This window comes from Mustela putorius, unplaced genomic scaffold (assembly GCF_011764305.1).
Source record: "Mustela putorius furo isolate JIRA1106 unplaced genomic scaffold, ASM1176430v1.1 tig00003845_pilon_pilon_pilon, whole genome shotgun sequence".
NCBI lineage: Eukaryota > Metazoa > Chordata > Mammalia > Carnivora > Mustelidae > Mustela > Mustela putorius.
The window spans coordinates 21,758,279-21,775,760 of NW_025421998.1; positions in this window are offsets into that span (position 1 = coordinate 21,758,279).

Below are 17,482 nucleotides of genomic sequence, written 5' to 3' on the forward strand. Positions count from 1 at the left end.
CCCACCACTCCACCCCCATCTTTGTTTTTTCCAAAGAAGATGACTCTACCTGAAACGAGAGCCATCCAGGACATATGACCCCTGTCTGACCAGGGGTTCTACCCTGAAAATGGGTGGAGATTGGGGTATCAGTGGGAAAGAGCAGATGACTGGTAGCACAGAGGAGAGGAGAGTGAGAACAGACTGGAGCCCAGACTGGGAAGGCAAAGGAGAAAAAGTTTTCGAATCAAAGGGCCAGGCTATGGCTACTGTTGTATCCCATATACCCTTCGGATACAGAATAAGGGCAGAGAAGACAAACAATGTGTCTTCAGTTTCTTAAGTAGCTCCCATAAAAACAACAAAGCTGATTTACCTTCAGAACCTCTCAAAGCAGAACTGAATTTCAACAGAAAGATAAATCAGTGCCTAAAGAAATATATATTCCTCTAGGAATGAAGGGAAAAGATCATTTATTATGAGCTTCCTTTGTAATAAGTATTGCGGAAATAGGTCTGGTGTGTGGATCCAATATTCACTCAATAATTTCTTCTTCAGTGTCTGTCGGGGGCTAAGCGCAGGGTTAGGGGCTAAGAATACAGAACAAAAAAGAAATGGTCTGTGTCTTCGTGCAACTTACAATACAGTGCAGACAGACATTTAAAAATAAACACATAAATGTTGTGTTGTGGGTTTAAAATTTACAGTCACAACCCAGATGTGCTGGAATGTGCCTTTATCTTTTTCTGATGGAATTCAAACTTCGCTGTGGAGTCCCCTTTCTGCTGATGGAAGGGAAATTCACTCAGTTTTGCCGCTTGAAGATAACTCAGTATCTTTCCATTTAAAACTAGTAAATATTCATTCTGATTCAGAGTTTTCCTTCTTCTGTTTCCCTTTTTCTTGAGGATTAGCCAACTTCCCCAGGAAGCTTTAACTACCCTCCAGCAGCAGGCACGAGGGACTTCTGTAGTGTGCTTGCCCACGTGGTCCTGGGAAGGTCACATACTTGCCTCTGCCAAGGTACAGCTTATCTGGCAGTTTATTCTGTAGAGTGGTATTTGGCATCCATTGCTGGTGTCCGTGCTCCGTGCCACTGCTTCCAGCCTCAAGGTCCACACAGAGTCTCTCCTGATCCCCTGGGCCTCTTGGCAATTTGCCACTACCCTCAAATCCTACAGGGCCTTAAAACCTCTCAGTAATATCCTCACACCACTCTGTCATGTGCAGGGTTCTAGAATGCTGTCCTCAGCCCATCTGCTAGGGCTCACTCAGTCCTTTTTACCCAGGCATCCTATTGGCTGGGTGCTCTTCCAAACTTGGGATTCATCTAAGTAAATCTGGGTATTGCAATTACCTCATTTGGTTTTGCCCCATAGGGGACAGGGTGTCAGGTGCTTCTTCTCAGCACCCATCAGCATCTGTGGTCTATTCCTGCCTCCTTGGAATCTCCTCTCCTTGTCTATTTGGAGGACAGCTTGACCATAAGTTTTTTACAAACCTGTGAAATCAGGACCAATGCAGAATGAAGAAATAGCTTCAACCTAAGTTATGGGTGAGGAGTGATTTAAAAAAAACAAACAAAAAACCCCCTGCATATATATGGGATAACCCTGGCCCAGGAGCTCTGTCCTCCCCAGGGAGAAGAGAAGAGGAAGAAAGAATTAAATTTAACTTGGTGCTTAGTCACAAGAGAAAAAGTTCCAATGTGGAAATGATTATCGTGAACTGTCAGGTACAAGTTGTCGCATTCCCAGCTGGAAACCATGGCTTTTGTGTTCTTTAGAATTCAGCTATACAGGAGCGCCTGAATGGCTCAGTTAGTTAAGTGTCTGCCTTCAGTTTGGGTCATGATCCTGGGGTGCTGGGATCAAGCCCTGCATTGGGCTCTCTGCTCAGCAGGAAGTTTGCTTCTCCCTCTGCCTCTGCCCCCCTCCCCTCTTGGGCAAATAAATCAATAAAATCTTTTTTAAAAAATTGAATTCAGCTATACACAAAGTCACATTCATGCACTGCCAACTTTTCTGAAGAGAAGTTGTGGAAGTCCACCACAGTTACAAATTGTGACACTTGCTGGGAAGGAAAATTAGAGGATGTTATACATACACTTTCAGTGTATGTATAACAAAAGGCCCAAATTAGATTAGAGACTAGGAAAGGCATGGAGCAGGAGACAAACTTTCTCAGCCTGACAGCAGCTGCTCCTAGTGACAAGCACCCCTCAGCTGGTCCCAGAGCACGCACAGCCCGCTGGGATCCACCAGCAATGCCGGCTTCCCACGACCTCTCTCTGTTACCATCAGTGCCCAAAATAACACCACCACGTTTGGCAAAATTTGATGATAATATACACGTACACTTTCTTTAGTATTTAAAGCTGCCTTGAAACTATACTACAGGCCTGTAAGCAGCAAAATCCAGACTATGGGGAAAGTTACAGGTCAGAAAATGTGTCTTCTCCAATATGAATAGAGAGAAAAGGAACATATAGATTAGGGAGAAATAATCCCAATGTGGGGGAGTAGCCCTCGATTCATAAAAAGGAACTGAAAAAGTTGATGTTTATTAAACAACAGGGAAGTTGAATACTAACTACCTATTTAAAGAATTTTAGAGGCACATGGGTGGCTCAGCTGGTTAAGCGTCTGCCTTCGGCTCAGGTCCTGACCCCAGGGTCATGTCCTACATCAGGGGTCAAGTCCTACATCAGGTTCCCCGCTCAGCAGGAGTCTACTTCTCCCTCTCTCTCTGCTGATCCTCCCGCTTGTGCTCTCTCTCAAATAAATAAATAAAATCACTTAAAAAAATTAAAGGATTTTAGGTTTGATGATTCATCTTATGATTTTAAGTGTTTTTTTCTCTAGAGAAATATACTTCAAATAACAAAAGAAGACATGACATGATCTCTGTAATATGCTTCAAAGTAATACAAAAGGGGGCATGAGTAAGGGAAAAGATGCAATAGGACTGGCCTTAGGTTAATGGATTTTGGCGCTGAGAGATGGGTACATAAGAGTTCACTGTACTATTCTCTCTACATTTGTGTATATTTTAAATTTCCCACAATAAAAGTAAAAGAAATACAAAAAGTGAAAAATTACCTAGACCCTGCCTTGCCATTCTATGCTGCATGTAGAACTGTGTGTGACTCGATGGGTGCTCCCAGGCATACTATACCAATGGAAGATTGCTGGCAGTTTTCTCTACATCCAGGCTCTAATGTTTATATTTATTTTATATATATGTGTGTGTGTATACATATATACACATATATATGTATATATGTTTACATTACACATGTCTTACATACATTGGTTAAAATAAAATCACAATGTAGGGGCGCCTGGGTGGCTCAGTGGGTTAAGCCGCTGCCTTCGGCTCAGGTCATGATCTCAGGGTCCTGGGATTGAGTCCCGCATCGGGCTCTCTGCTCGGCAGGGAGCCTGCTTCTCTCTCTCTCTCTCTGCCTGCCTCTCCATCTACTTGTGATTTCTCTCTGTCAAATAAATAAATAAAATCTTTAAAAAAAAAAAATCACAATGTAATATATTAAAATGGGAAAAATTTTGATGGTAACAACGTAACAATATTAATCATAACAGCAGCAAACATTTGTTTCATTCTTACTGGAGTAGCATGAGCACTGTGTAAGCAGTTGGTTTGCACATATTTAACTGGTTCAATTTTCACAGCAATCCTAGAGGTGGTTATTACTACTTTCTTCATCTGTAAGATGAGAACATTTGCCTAAGGTGGTAGAGCCAGCTTCCTTCTAAAGTGATCTGAGAGGATCAGATAATATTTGTGAAACAGTGTGTGTGAAAATAACTTTAAGTGGACACTTTAAATGTCAAACAGATGTTAATTACCATTATTATGACTGGGGGGAGGAGTTTAAATGTCTTAAATATATTTAATCATATAAGATGAAAAGGAATAATAAAATATTTCAAAACTTTGGAAGCTCCTATTATAAAAAGATACAAGAGGTGCACAATGAAATAATGGATCTAGGTAATAATCATCAGTGATGGCCCAGACCACATGACAGCGAACTTTGTAATGGATGGATCAGAGTAACAACTCTTAAACCCACTACAAAAAGAGATTGCCAGACATTATGTGTCCTCTGATGGTGGTACATAACTCTATCTCAACCCAATTGAGATTCTAGACCTAACTCTAGTTTACAGGAAATGCTGGAGACAGAGATATACTAAACCGTTTAAAAGAACCATATGGATGGAATCAGCCAAATCCAGAATATAAGAATTATTATAGGGTATATCGCTTGGTGTCTTCAACAAATAAATTCCAAGAAAATAGTGGGGGAGGAGAAGGAGAACTATAATTTTTAAAATATTCGAGAGGTATGTCTAAAATGTAGTATTTGGATCTTGATTTGAACAAACTAACTGTTTTTTAAAATGGGAGGAACTTATTTACTACCTGGATTATCTCAGTGATAACTAGAAATAATTGTTATCATTTAAATGAGATATAGTATTGTGGGGGTTTTTTTTAGGCCTTGTCTATCAGCAATACAAATGGAAATATTTACACATGAAATAATATGGTATTTATGTTTAGTTTCCAAAAGTTAGTGTGGGGGGGAGTGGGGTATATCACTGAAACATAAGTGGTCATTAGTCAGTCCTTATTGAAGCCAGGCAATGTGTACACGGGATTTCATTATAAATATTCACTCCATTTTTGTATATGTTTCAGTTTTCCTATAACAGAAGAGATTCAGGAAAAGAAAAACAAGTTGTACAAACTAAAAATATTTTTAAAGGTGAAAACATTATTATTCTTAAATTGAAACTAATTCAGGTAGGTTTCACTTTCTATGTGTGAAGAACACATTGCAAATGTGTTCTTAAAAAAGATGAAGACGTTAAGGACATGTTATTCTTTGTTTCTGTTTCTCATTTAAGGATTAAGAACTAAAGGGGCGCCTGGGTGGCTCAGTGGGTTTAAAGCCTCTGCCTTCAGCTCGGGTCATGATTTCAGGGTCCTGGGATGGAGCCCTGCATCGGGCCCTCTGCTCAGCAGGGAGCCTGCTTCCCTCTCTCTCTCTGCCTGCCTCTCTGCTGACTTGTGATCTCTGTCTGTCAAATACATAAATAAAATCTAAAAAAAAAAAAAAAAAAAAAAAAAGAATTAAGAACTAGGCGCCTGCCTTCCGCTCAGGTCATGGTCTCAGGGTCCTGGGATCGAGCCCCGCATGGGGCTCTCTGCTCAGTGGGGAGCCTGTCTCCCCCCTCTCTCTGCCCCTCTCTGCCTACTTGTGATCTCTGTCTGTCAAATAAATAAGTAAAATCTTTTTCTAAAAAGGAATTACAAACTAAAAAAAAAAAAAAAGACTATATAAAATTACAAATTATTCTCTTATTTAACAAGCATTCACTGAGACTACACTAAATGCCAGACTCATTTTGCCATATATATTTGTGGAATTTTAGTTACAGTGTAAAATTCAGATGAGGATACGAGGACACCAAGCAATCAGAAATCAGTACAGAACAGCATTGTTAACAAAGCTAGCTAGCTACCTGCCAGAGATCTGTGCTTCCCTCTACAGTAAAGGGTCGTTCAGGGATTGACCTGCCCAGTCATGGGGCACATCAAAATAGAGAGCCCTGTGACTAGTTCCCACCAGCGAAAGTGTTAGGACATGTTCTTCCTTGACTGAAACAGCCAAGAAGCATATGTGCCTTCCCCCCTCTTCCTCTAATTTCCAATGTCTGAGCAACTCTGGGGGCTTTGTATTAAAGATGGTAGAGGGACACCTGGGTGGCTCAGTGGGTTAAGTGTCTGCTTTCAGCTCAAATCATGATCCCAAGGTCCTGGATGGAGCCCTGTGTCGGGGCTCTCTGTTCAGGAGGAAGTCTACTTCTCCTTCTCCCTCTCCCTCTCCCTCTGCCCCTTCCCTGCCCCAACTCTCATGCTTGCTCTCTCTCTCTCGTTCTTTCTCTCAATTAATAAATAAAATCTTAAAAAAAAAAAAAAAAAAAGATGGCAGAGCCTTCATCATTGGGCAACTAAATAGCCATAAGAGGCACAGGGCTCCCATCACCACCGTCGGCAATATTCAAACACACGCTATCATCACTAAACAAGAAGTAACCTTCTGTGGTGGTAAACCACTGAGATTTGGGGCTTTATCTCTTTTGGAGGTTAGTACACATGCCAGTTGATAAGTGGGACGCTACAGTGTGAGAAATTATTGCAATTGAGAAATAATAGAAAGTGTTTCATGGAGAAGGTGGAACTTGAACTGGATCTTGAACTATACGCTGTATGTAAATGACTGAATGGAGAGAAGAGGTGAGAGTAGGAGTTCTCAGAATAAGGAACTAACACGAGAACTGTAACAGGAGTTCACGTGCAGCCAGGGAAGAGGGAGACCACCCTGGTGAGCAGGGGCAGGTTGGGGAGAGTGGGGAATAAGCATGAACAGGCAGGGTATGAAGATCCTTGAGAATTAGGACCTGATTGACAGCAACCACTGAAGTTGCTGGAGTACAAGAGTGCCCGTCTAAAGGTTTTGATTAGGAAAATCAGTGAGACAAAAGAGCGCAGGATGGACCTGAGGGAAATAGATTAGCCCGAGTGACAACCCAGTTTAGATAGTATTAGAGATCCTATTGGCAAACACAGTAGAAAGGAAGGGGTAAATGCAAGTGTCATCTTAAAGCACAAATCCCTAGGGCTGGACAACAGAGGAAAAACCAGGAAACTGAAAGATGATTCAGTTAGGAGCTCTATGTCTAGCTCTAACTATGTCTAAGAGTAACTCCTCGAATTTTAACTTCTAATGCTTGAGGCATAATATTTAATATCTGTTTTATTCTTCCTCTGTAAAATGAGGAGACAGAACCAGAGGTCCCCAAAGTTCTTTTCATCGGGGGAACCCAGTAGTTATGAAATCACAAAGGAAAACATAAAACAATATAAGTGACTTATCCAGTAGGAGGTAGAGAAAGGGATGGCTGAAACAGTTTATTTGAATTATTTTTTAAAGATTTTATTTATTTAACACAGAGAGAGATAGCGAGAGAGAGAACACAAGCAGGAGGAGTGGGAGGTGGAGAAGCAGGCTTCCCACCGAGCAGGAAACCTGAGGCAGGGCTGGACCCCAGGACCCCAGGATCACCACCTGAGCCAAAGGCAAATGCTTAACAACTGAGAGACCCGTTGTTGCCAATCTTTCATACTAGAATGTAGTGATGCATGATGCAAAAGTACTTTAACTCTCCAAGATTTTCACTTACACCTTGGTTTTAAGAACAAGATCTTGAACATAATTTGCTACAACACTTACACGAGTTGGAGTATTCTCTCTTAGAGATGAAAATAACTCTAAAGTTTATTTTCTGATTTTCAAGATAAAAAATGTGGAAATACTTTTTTAAAAACGTTGTTTCACATATATGCAATATCATCAACTTTATCATTACCGTCACATCACCTTTAGCACTAGCTACTTTTTTCCCTAGATAACTATGAAGAAGGTAACATTAAAATGTTATTTTGTTTTCTTTCTTTTATGATTGAAGTATAATTGACATATAATGTTATTTTAGTTCCAAGTGTATAACGTACTGATTAGACAATTCTACACATTACTCAGTGCTCACCATGATAAGAGTAGTCACCATCTGTCACCATACAATATTACAATATTATTGGCTATATTCCCTCTGCTGTCTTTTTCATCTCTGTAACTTATTTATTCTACCATTGGAAGTTTTTTGCTCTTAATCCCCTTTATCTATTCCTCTGCCCCCCCACCCACCTCCCTTCTGGCAACCACCAGTTTCTTCTTTGTATTTAACGGTCTGTTTGTTTCTTTGTTCGTGCATTTGTTTTGACTTTTAGATCCCAAATATAAGTGAAATCTTATGGTACTTGTCTTTCTCTGACCTATTTCACTTAGTGTAATACTGTCTGAGTCCATCCATGTTGTCACAAACGGCAAGATCTCATTCTTCTTTATGGTGGAATAATGTTCCACTGTAAATATATGTACCACTTTATCCATTAATCTATGGGTAGGCACTTGTGTTGCTTCCATATCTTGGCTATTGTAATTAAGCTGCAATAAACATAGGGGTGTCTGTATCTTTCCAATTTAGTGTTTTTGTTTTCATGAGTAAATAAATACCCAGTAGTGGAATTACTGGATCATACATTATTGCTATTTTTAATTTTTTGAGGAGCCTCCATACTGTTTTCCCCAGTGGTTCCATCAATTTGCATTCCCACCAGCAGTGCATGAGGGTTTCCTTTTCTCCACATCTTCACCAACATGTTATTTCTTGTCTTTTTGATACTAGCCATTCTGATAGGTGTGAGGTAATATCTCCTTGTTGTTTTGATTTGTGTTTCCCTGATGAGTTAGTGATATTAAGCATCTTTTCATGTGTCTGTGGGCCATATGTATATGTGTTTTAGAAAAGTGTCTATTAAGGTCCTCTGTCCATTTGAAAGAGAGAAAGAGAGCAGAGGAAGAGGGGGAGAGAGAGAGAATCTCAAGCAGACTCCCCTGTGAAAACAGAGCCCAATAGGGGGTTCGATCCCTCAACCCTGAGATCACGACCTGATTCGAAATCAAGAGTCCAACACTTAACTGACTGAGCCACTCAGGTGCCCCTGCTTATAATATTAAGAATGCACCTACCCTATGACCCAGCAATTACATTCCTAAATACTCACCCAAGGGAAAGGAAAACAATGTTCACAAGAAAACTTGTACAAAAATGCTCACAGCAGCTTTATTTATCATGGCCCAAATGTGAAAACCCTCAGATTTCATCAATGGAAAAATGGAGAAACTAACTGTGGGATTTCATATAACAGAATACCACTCAGTCAGTAAAAAAGGAACTAATTACTGGTATACACAACATGGATGAATCTCGACATTATGCTGAATGAATGAAGTCTTTCTTGCCCATAAAGCAAACAATAATCCCATCCATAGGAAGTTCTAAAACAAGCAAAACTAACCTATGGTGGAAAAAATGAGAACACTGGTTGCCTGAGGTAGGGGCAAGGTGAATGAGGATCTACTGGACAGAAGCACGAGGAAAGGTTCTGGAGTGATCGTGACGTTCTCTGTCTTAAAAGTGGTTGAGGTTACACAGGTATCTACATTTGTCCCAACTCAGCAAATGGTAAGCTAAATATTTGTACAGGTCATAGATGTATATACCACTTGAAAGAAAAAGAAATTATAAACCAATCTAGAACAGTAGTTAAGATTTGCATGCTGAAACTTTAGAGATGAAGTATATCGATATCAGCAATTTGTTGCATTAAAAAATTATGATGGACTGACGGATGCATGGAAGAATGGATAAAAGCACAGTTGGGTGATAAAGATAATAAAATGTTCATAGTAGAATATATATGTGTGGGCATACATATATTCACTCTACAATTATCTCAACCTTTCTGCATGTTTGAAATTCATCAAAATAAGATGTTGGGTAGAGAAGGAAAAAAATGGGACTTCAATTCTATTTCTTTTTTTTTTTTTTAAAGATTTTGTTTATTTATTTGAGAGAGAGCATGAGAGGGGAGAAGGCCAGAGGGAGAAGCAGATTCCCCGGGGAGTGAGGAGCCCCATGTGGGATTCGATTCCAGGACTCCGGGACCATGACCTGAGCCGAAGGCAGTCGCTCAACCAACTGAGCCACCCAGGTGCCCTTAATTGTATTTCTTATTGTGATGTTTGATCAAAAGATAATCACCATTGATAAAATAAATGTTAGAGCAACAGGAAAAGGGAGATTTGGCCATAAAATGAGGTTACTGAACATTTAGTAAGCTCCTGATTCCCTAAGATGTGCCTGGCATTTTATGAAACATATTAGATTTAACAAGTGTTAAAACCATGGACACTGACGTCAGTATCCACCTCTGAAGGGATCTGCAGAAAGAAAATCAGTGTGGGGGTGAGGGAGACTACAAAGAACAAAGGAAATAAAGCTGAATTGGAGAGAATAGGAAAAAGCAAATGAATAGAACAAAATGGGCATTTTCATATTGATATATTTCATAATATGGAAAAGCAAGATGGCCAATTTTGAACTCTACAGAATCATGGTAGTGATGTTTTGTACACATATATTCAGGTTCTAAACTAAGTTCTTCAGTGAGATTTTACGTGCTATTTGAATATTTACTATGCAAAATGACTGTGGCAGAAAACAGGCACATTGATCTTGGTTTTAGTATCTGTCAAGGCAGTAATCAAGGTAAATGTGACTGGAGGCTCCACTTCAAAAACAAAGGGAAGGGCAGAAAAACTCCGCTGACAGAACCGTGGGGTAAAGTGTTAAGGAGGGCACTTTCAGAACTGAAGATGGAAGGTTTCATCATTACTGCAACACAAGTCCGTCTGTAATGAAGTATTTGACTCCTGTCTTTTTGAAAACAGATTTTCTTAGAGCCTTAAACCCTGAATGTGTCCCTAAAGACATCACAGAATGGCCTGGTTTTCACTTGTTAATCCCAGCCCTAAATGCTAATCTTTGACCTCACCTGTTAGAGGACAGTTAGCTTTACTGATCAAAGAACGAGGCACGCTTTTATAGTCCCTGACCAAGCAAAGCATGAGAAATATCTGAAGTATTAAATAAATTCAGAGTGGTGTTGGTAAGGGGTTGTATTTTCAAGCATAACCACAACATTTAATTTCCATTATGCATATTCTTTTAATTCTACAGAGAAGAAAATTACTTGCAATATTGAACCACCATTGTCTGCAGTAGGTAAACATAAAGAATCTCAAATCAATTGATTTAATCAATTTAACACATTGCCATGTCTGTTTCAAGAAGGGAATTCAATATCCTGTCACCCCAACACCCTTACCTGCAGTCTTGATACACAGGTTGCGATCTTTTAGAAGGTAATACTAGAATTTCACCTAGTTAACCTCATTTGAATGTAAGTACTTTAAAAACCTCTTTATTTAAGAATTAACTAATTTGTTTTTCTGGTTATTAAACATTTTCAAGCTGTATTTATGAAATGGGATTCTGCTAAAGAATTATTAGTCCAGAAAAGCCTTCGAGATGACATTCTGGAAAGAGATCTTACTTGCCACTTAAAGCACGAGTGTAACTTGCCTTCTGCAGTTTTGCTGGGGTGGTCTGGCCAAGCATGGTGGTACTGAGCTGTAAGGTACCTGGTTTGGCCAGTGGCCCAGAGGTCCTGTGCACACGCACGTGAGGGCTGACCAAAGGGCACTTCTGCCAGATGGGCATTAGCGATGGCCAGGGGAGCAGAGACTTCAAATACTCAGAAGCAGAGCAAATGGCTTCTGCCCTACACCCCTATCCTTAGAGTCACCCTAAGAATGACTGAGCCACATAGGAGATGCAGGACGAGGAAGTAAGAACCATTAGGAAGGGCTCTGTAATAGAGAGAGAGATGCAGATATAAAGATAGATAGATACATAGGTAGAGATGGAGATATAGCGATACAGATCCATCGATATCTCACTTCATTGTCACAAACATTTGAATGAAGTAGTTACCATTATTACCTCTTGCACAGATAAGGAAAATAGATGTCAGAGACATTAATTTGTCTAATGCCGCAAGGTGGTCAGGAATGGAATCTGGACTCAAACCCAGGACTACAACACCCTGCATTGAATCATTACACTGTGGAAACAGACCTGAGCCTGAGTTCCCAGGGAGGCTTTCCAGAGGAATAAGACAGGCGGTAGGTATTGCAGGGATTGGATAAGCAGAAAAGGAGGACTTTTTTTTTTTTAAGATTTAATTTATTTATTTGAGAGAGGGACAGAGAGTGAGAAAGAGGGCATGAGCAGGGGGAAGGGCAGAGGGAGAAGCCGACTCCCAGATGAGCAAGGAGCCCCATGTGGGACTCCATTCTAGGACCCTGGGATCATGACCTGTGCCAAAGACAGACGCCTAACTCATGGAGCCACCCAGGCATCCAGGAGAGGGCTTTCCAGGCAGGGAAGAACAGAAGCAAAAAGACAGATGTGGGAATGCTTATTGATGGGACAGTGAAGGAACAGGCCCGACTGGACTAGTGGACTGTTTTATTATTAATAATACCGTAAGACTTTACCACTTTAAAGCACATTCATATACATTTCAAGGGTCCTTCTTTTTTTAATTTAATTTTTTTTTTTTTCAGAGAGAGAGAGTGAGAGAGTGAACGAGCACAAGTTGGGGGATGGTGACTACAGGGGTAGAGGGAGAGAAAGAATTTTAAGCAGGATCCACACTTCGCACAGAGCCTGGGGTTTGATCTCATGACCCTAGATCCCAACCTGAGCCAAATCAAGAGTCAGATGCTTGAGAGAGGGGAACTCTCTTATACTGTTGGTAGGAATGTAAGCTGGTGCAGCCACTCTGGAAAACAGTGTGGAGTTTCCTCAAAAAGTTGAAAACAGAGCTATGCTATGACCCAACAATCACACTACTGGGTATCTACCCCAAAGAAACAAATGTAGTGATCTGAAATGGCATCTGTACCCCTTGTGTTTATAGTAGCAATGTCCACAATAGCTAGACTATGGGAAGAGTCCAGATGTCCACTGACAAAAGAACAAATGAAGAAGATGTGGTATATACATATAATGGAATACTAGTCAGCCATCAAAAAGAATGAAATCTTGCCATTCTCAACAACATGGATGGAACTAGAGGATATGTATTATGCTAATTGAAATAAGTCAATCAGAGAAAGAGAATTATCATAGGATCTCACTCATATGTGGAATTTAAGAAACAAAAGAGAGGATCATGCGGAAGAGAGGAAAAAATAAAATGAAATGAGAGAGGGAGACAAACTATAAGAGACTCTTAATCATAGAAAGCTGAGAGTTGCCGGAGGGGAGAGGGTGAGGGAATGGGGTAACCGAGTGGTGGACATTAAGGAGGGCATGTGATGTAATGCACACTGGGTATTTTAAGATTTTACTTATTTATTTGAGAGAGAGAGAGCAAGCACAAACAGGGTGAGCAGCAGGCAGAGGAAGAGGGAGAAGCAGGCTTCTCACTGAGCAAGGAGGTTGACACAGGGCTCGGTCCCAGGACCCTCGGATTATGACCCAAACCGAAGATAGACATTTAACCAACTGAGTCACCTGGGCACCCCGAACACTGTGTATTATGTAAGACTGATGAACCACTGACCTCTACCTCTGAAACTAATAATACATTATATGTTAAGTAATTGAATTTAAGTAAAAAAATTAAAAATTAAAAATATTACCCTTTCCTTTATGGATTAAAAAAAAGAATTGGACGCTTAACCAACTGAGCCACCCAGATCTCCTCTTTTTCTTTTCTTTTCTCTTTTAAGTAATTCTTTTAATAATAATTCTCCGCATATATGTGGAAATTAATGATCAAACCTCATCACATGCCCTATCCACCACAGGGCCTTTGTACATATTTCTCCTTCTAAGAAAGCAATTCTTTTCCTCATCACCTTGGTACCTACAAGCCATCCATCTGTTCAGTTCAACACTGACTTCCTATGAGAGCCTTAGCCAACTTCGCCTGCCTTGGTCAAATCTCTCTTTTGTGTATGCATTCACTGAACCAAGCACCTCTTGTTAGATTTTATTTTACTTATTCTACTTACTAATGGGAATAAACGCAAAATAAGAATCAATAACCGAATACACAAATCCACAGAACCCAGGTCTGCCTAGGACAGTTGCTCCTACATTTTCCACATTAGTACACTATTTAGAAAAGGTCCAGTTAGGAGACCTGAGGCTATCTTACCTGGCAAAGAGAGAATTTATGGGAGAGGATCCGACAGCTGTCCTCGAATGTCTGAAGAACTATGCTGTTGAAGAAGGATTAGACATATTCCACATAACTCCAGAGGGCAGAACAAAGACAAAGGAGGTGAAAGTCCAGGGAGGCATATTTCATTATAGTGTAAGGAAGTCAAATATGTAACAATGAGACCTGTCCAGATAGGAAGTGGCTGTCTGTGAGGGAGGTGAGTGTTCAAACAGAGGCTGGAGACACCTGTCAGGGCTGCTGTAGTGGAAATTCCTGTTCTGGTAGGGAAATATTTAGCTACTTCAGCTTTTCTGAGCCTAATGTGCTTTTATAGGTCTGAGAGGGACTTGAAAGCAAAACCAAATTTGATTTGAACTGACCTCAAGGATAGAGAGATGCAGTGAGTTATTTTGATGACTGACTACTATTGGGCCCGTAAGTATACATCTGCACCTGTGGGTGGCACTTGGGTGCCACTGAGGAGGTCTTTGAGGGCCTGCATTCCAACGGCAGTCAGAGCCTTGCAGCTGCCACTGTGACTAACGGCAGGGAACACTCCAGCGCCAGCTTACAAGGGACTGATTCCAGGGTCACCTCTCCTCCTTCAAGTAGAATATGTCCCTATTTCTCCTCACCCCCCCCACACCCAGTCCACTTACACCCAACCTGCGTCTACAGTGGAAGTGGTCATGGTGTGCTGACCGATCTCCTTCCAAACTACTTCTGGAAGATGTTCTTTTCCCCAGCTTCTCAAGGCTACCTGTAGTGCGGAGGGCAGCTTGACAGCCATGTTTCTCTCTCCTCATGCAAATGTTCCGAGAATGAAAGGGGCCCTGAGAGAAAAGAAACTATAAGTCATCTTTTTAACGCACCGTCTCTATCTTGATTCCACAAAAACAAAGACCTCACAAATTATGTGGAGGCCTACAACTAGGAATCCTGATTTGGAAACCGAGGTCACCAATATTTGGATGGAGGTGAACTGGCAGATCTCTAATTGTTATTCTCAGCGGGTCCAGACCTAGACCAACAATGATGGCTTTTCTATAGAGAAATGTTATCTGTCAGATAACCAGTTAAGCAGATTCTGGACTCCAACCTATTTGTGAGCAATCAAATTCAAAACATTGTAATGGTGTTAAAAATTTCAGGATAATTTATCATTGATATTTCAAACCACAGTGTCTATTTTGCTGTCTGATTAAGACCTTTGATAATCCAATCATGAAATATTTATTGAACACCTACTACGTGCTAAGCACTATGCTAGGCACTGGTTAGGGGGAAGGAAACAAAATGGACACGATCTTTCACGTGACAGGGTTTATTATCTAATTCAGACAATGAAATAAGAAGCACCAAATTAATACAAAACCACAAACTGATCATCCCTAGGAAGGGAAAGGGTCAGCAGACTCCTAAAGCCACAGTAGGCTTTCCTGAGGAAGAGACCTTTCATTGATCAATTAAGAATAAATGAGAATTGGGGCACCTGGGTGGCTCAGTGGGTTAAGCCTCTGCCTTTGGCTCAGGTCATGATCCCAGGGTCCTGGGATGGAGCCCCACATCAGGCTCTCTGCTCAGCGGGGAGCCTGCTTCTTCCTCGCTCTCTGCCTACTTGTGATCTCTGTCAAATGAATAAATAAAATCTTAAAAAAAAAAAAAAGAATACATGAGAATTAACGGTGTGAAGGGTCAGGGAAAGGACATTCCTGGCAAAAGACACAGCCCAAAGCTCTGGGGTATGAAAGAATTTGGTTCCTTTCAGAAATGGAGAGAAAGCCAAGATGAGCAAGGGCGAAAGTCTCGAGATGACGCCAAGGAAGAATGCAGGGCCAGATCCTGTTAGAGCCTCGGCAGCAACCGAAGGTTATTCTAAAAGCATTCGGAAGCCCCACAAGAGAGGAATGATGCAATTTATATTTTTAAAATGATTATTCAAAAGGTCAGACATGTGGAGAATGGATTAAGTGAAGGAAAGAATCACTCTCTTTCTACATAAATTCTCCATTCACAAAGATGACAACTTCCAATTTACAGCCATATTAATGGAACATCCTTAGAATCATTTCTTTTAAATGATTATAAAAACCTAGGATCCCACACATTTTTTGTTTACTAGGCAACTCTCTCCCAAGGAAACATACTATTGCTAACTGAATGAAAATCACAGTCTTTTTTGTTTGGGCATTATAAATTCTAACTCACATTGAGATGAAGACAAATGACTGTCTCCATGCAGAGGAGGGAGTAAAAATAAATGCCTTTTTATGTAATGTCGCGTTTAGAATTTATCTCTGTTTTATAATCAAGGGAAACTATGCACTTCCCTGAGGCTGCTGGGATAGAAACAGAGCCAGAATTAGACATTCTCTATTCTTGACCATTTCTCTGTTTTTGTTGCCCGGTACTATTTCTTTCTGTGGCACATCGTAGGAGTGGGCAGTCAGTCCTCTTCATCGTTCTCGTCAAATTTCAGTGTAGACTCCTAGCAAAAGTGAAAAGTATGACTGGGTAATTTGATACTTTAAAAAATGTGCTCTTCCCTTACTGCTCTGAGAACAGGATCCTTGGCATAGTGAGTTCATGGTATCCATCAGGAAAGCGGGCTGGAAATTCATCTATCTTAAAGAAGGAATGCAAAGGCAAAACAGTTTCTGGCATCCAAAAGTGGATCATGCAGCAATCCAGGCTATTTTCCAAATACCTATTCCCTCCCCACTTTCCAACAAAGCCCAAAGGGCCCATTCTCACCATTTTGTTGGTTTAGTTTGTTAGTTGCTTGTTTCGTTAAGTGAGGTCAATACCAAAGTGAATGCTTTATGGAAGTAGGACATCATATTAGGGAAAGAAACAAAGCTTATTCTTTCTCAATCCTAGGGAATTGTGGGAAGAAGAGAGAAAGAGACCAGGAGCAAAGGAGAATCAGTCAAACATGTATTTTGACGCCTCCTTTCAGTGAATTGCATTAAATCCGTGACTCTCCAACTTTAATGTGCCTCCAATCAACCTGGAAGACTAGCTCAAACACAGTTGTGGAGCTCCACGCTCCTCCTCCCCCCGCCACAGTGTCTGATTCAGTAGGGCTGAGGTAAGACTTGAGAATTTGCATTTTTTACAAGTTCCTGGGTGCTGGTGAGGGTGCTGCTCCAGGGACCACACTTTGAGAACTGGTTTTGAATAAATGAAAGTAATACCAACAGCATAGGAGCTTGTCCTTGATTTTCATGTAGTGCCTTGGAAAGAGATCACTCCTGTGGCTGACCCTTGCTGAAACCTGATGTGCAGCCAAACCTTTCCAATTCACCCCACATCAGTAGGGACACATAAACCACATCCTCTTCCGTCATAACAGGGCATCTGTTTAAGGCGAGAAACAGGATGGGTGGGGGTACCCCAGAGATTGACCATTTTTTCCTAGAAAGAAATAATGTTGCCCAAGGGACTGTTTAAATTTCCAAATCAAGCTATTCATAAATCATACTGGACACATGGTCAGGTTTCTTTCGCCTTTGCTTCCCTTTCCAATAACCATGTCAGGTTTCATAGGGCCATTGGCTTCCCCCATTTCCCTTTCCCACTGGCTAGGATGTGGACCCAATGGGACTGGTGGTGAGCCATAGTCTGCAGTGTGAATGATAAAGACAACATCTTCAGGAATGGCAAAGCCACAAGTTAGAAGGAGCCTCAGTCCCAGACACTG